General features: G+C 39.9%; 1 long non-coding RNA gene across 1 annotated transcript; it reads left to right on the forward strand.

Moving 5' to 3' along the window:
* Positions 1-243: 243 nt before the first annotated feature.
* Positions 244-1847, forward strand: LOC140321121 (uncharacterized). The gene is made up of 3 exons (XR_011918832.1): positions 244-399; positions 872-1009; positions 1737-1847. It is a non-coding gene; the product is annotated as an uncharacterized lncRNA (long non-coding RNA).
* Positions 1848-3266: the final 1419 nt, after the last annotated feature.

Raw genomic sequence — 3266 nt, forward strand, 5'->3', positions numbered from 1 at the left:
AAAACAACTTTAAAAAGAGTGTCAGTGCACATTTCTCATTATGTTTATCTTGCTGACAAGAAATACATTTCAGTGACATTTTTATTTAAGTTATAGTCATATCCCTGTGACTTGGGAACACTCCGCTACAATGTATAATAAGGCGTCATTCTCATTACGTATGAGTAGCCTGTGTACAGCTGCCATGACATCTGCCAATCACAACATGGCCGCCATTCAGCCCTGATCCGGCCACGTCACGGATTTCTGGCAGACGCCAGCCAGAAGATGGCGGCGACACATCCCCGGGCACTGATCGCCAATCGGAAGTGAGAAGATTAGGAAATCGCGAGATCAGCCCGGTCTCCCGGAAGCTCCACGTCAGTCAGAGGAGAGAGGGCAGGAGGAACCGGAGAAATGGTGAGTGTATTCTGCGCTGCTCGGGAATTAATGAGGCCTGAGTAATATCTAAAGGGGATGGAGCGGCTCCCTGCTGTGGGATGTGCAGAGTCAGGCCTCCACCTTACTGACCACGTCACTGTCTCCCTCTACAGCAAGCTGCATGGGGGTCCCTGCTGTACTGGAGGGTGGTGCCAGGTCTGGCTGGGATATGTAGTGCCACTGAGTCTGAAATGGTTTAGACTGCCTTGGCACACAGATAAAGCAAAGATTGGCAGGGCAGGCTGGGTGGGGGAAGATATACAGTACTTTGTTCTTTATAGCTGTAAGATTGGTCCATCTAATTTCTGTATTATACATAATTCTGCTTAGCCCTGATTTTGCACTATTTTATGTTATTAGAATATATATATATATATATATATATATAATGCTGTACAGGATGGACTGTGATTAATTACTAATATTGTGTGTCTTTATTACTTGTGCGCAGCCTCTGCGACTTGACATCAAGAGGAAGCTGACTGCTCGGTCTGACCGAGTGAAAAGTGTTGATTTACATCCAACAGAGCCATGGATGCTGGCCAGTCTGTACAATGGCAGCGTTTGTGTATGGAATCATGAGACGCAGGTAATGCATCATGTATAAGATTAGTACACTTACATACAGTATAATGCATGAATAGATTGTTTACAGCTTTATATTTATTGAAAAAAAAGCCTCTTGTAGAATGAAATTTCCCTAAATATGATATGCATTCTGCAAAGAATAAACCATACAGCCTACAAGTCATCCAGTGTTTTATTATTCCATTGTATTAGACTAGAAGACTAGATGAATTCTCTCTGGTTTGTTGTCTTACTGAGTTCCTGTTCTAGGTTTAGTTGAGCTCAGTGCAGGTTCAGTAACTCCAGAGCAGCACTGATACTTCAGGACATGTAGTGCTCTTTTCTGCTTCAATAGGCTGTTGTGTCCCTCACCTCTGAGTGTCAGACAGATAGCAACGCATCTTGTTATTCCTATGACTAAATTAGTTGGTATACTTTTTGCTGGTAAATTAAGATACTGGAGGTTATGAAGTTAAGATATAGGAAGTTCTGCAGAGTGTGGGGGAGAGCAGACAGAGCAACAGAGAGATGGACTTGGGGAAACATTATTATTATTATTATTATTGATAATAAACAGGATTTATATAGCGCCAACTTATTACACAGCGATGTACATTAAATATCGAGCTCCTAACTGCTGCAAGTTTTGGTTGAAATATGTAGTGGTTATTTCTGTGAATATGAAACCCAATGAAATGAAAACATGATACTTTGATTTGCTTCATAACAACTTTCATTTGTGATTTCAGACACTTGTGAAAACTTTTGAAGTATGCGATTTGCCAGTGAGAGCTGCAAAGTTCGTGGCCAGGAAAAACTGGGTCGTCACAGGAGCAGTAAGTACAACCTAACATTTGCATTAATGGAAGGAATGCCTTAGTGTATGAAGTTATTTCTTTGATGCAACCTGTACTAGACTTTGTTACTTTGGATTTTTTTTAATTAGTTTACCGTATTTCGATTACTATTGGTAATTCTCCCTTTAGTGGTTATCTTTAAAGCTGCTTACAGACGTTGAAGACGATTTACGCTGTTTGCCCATTTCCAGTCAGATCAGAGAACGTTCTTTTGTCATTCTCTAATACACCCCGCCTGAGGATTCTTTTTTCTTTATGAAAATTTGCCACTGTCCTTGACCCCTTCTTCTATACACAGACATATGCCAGCTGAAGCATTCTTGTTTCAGTCACAGCATTCACTCTCCTCCTCTCTTCCTGTTCATATCTCCTATCATATGGCCAATCTCAGCAAAGCTGTGCCAGCAGGTCTAGCTGGGAGACCAGATGTAACATGGATGATCCTGCCTGTGTAGAGGTGTCACTAAAGAGGGCAAGAAAACAGCCTGGTTTCTTTGGCTTTACTGGCAAGTCAAAATCTGTATTGTTACAGAATCATGGTAATTAAAGTGTAGAAGCAGTAAGTTTCCTGCCCATTCCAGTGATGTGTAACATAGATCTGGCTGTATTAGGTGCTCCGTATGGACTGTATATACCTTTCCACTGATTGAAATACTTCAGTTTGGTTTGGGATTATAGCAGAGTTTTAATGGGAGTCCTGTTGTTGTTGCTCTCCTAATAAGATAATCAGACAAATTCTTTTTTGTTTCTATTGACAAATCTTCCTTTTTTTACTCACATTTTTGTATAAAACATATCAATTAGAAGAGGAAAAGAATAGCTCTTTAGGGCAACACCAATTCTTTAATGATAAATATATTTCAGCAAAAGTCCAGAGCACAACTATACAAAGCTCAACTCAAGTGATTCCAGTAGCATAGATTTTGGTCTATACAAAGCTCAACTATGTTGTAAAAAATACATTTGTGAGGCATATAATAATAACTCGGTAAACTATGGATTTCTCTGGTCCCAATGTGTTTCGCCTTTGGCTTCTTCAGGGGACTTTAAAAGACTTTGGATTGGTCGTGTGTAATTGCTGGTTTGGATGAAAGTGAAGCTGGTTGTAGGTTAGTGTGGTTATAAAAAAAGGCTTTGGGAAACTGGTAAATATTCACAATTAGAGTGGCAAGATGTCTTGTAAAAGAGACACTTGAAGTTTCTGCCTTAGAAGTACAAATAAGTAATTTTAGTTGGTCAGCTCCTGGTCAAACTGTTGCTTATTGATTGATGGGAGATTTAAGTACAAAAGGGGAGATTAATAGATGGATAACCAAATATTCATTATGTCATTGTAGTAGTACATGACCAACAAAAGGTGGATGTCCTGACATGAATATACCAGCAAAAGGTAGTGGCGGGGATCATGTACTTCATATATTT

Source organism: Pyxicephalus adspersus, unplaced genomic scaffold (assembly GCF_032062135.1).
Source record: "Pyxicephalus adspersus unplaced genomic scaffold, UCB_Pads_2.0 Sca790, whole genome shotgun sequence".
NCBI classification, from domain to species: Eukaryota; Metazoa; Chordata; class Amphibia; order Anura; family Pyxicephalidae; genus Pyxicephalus; species Pyxicephalus adspersus.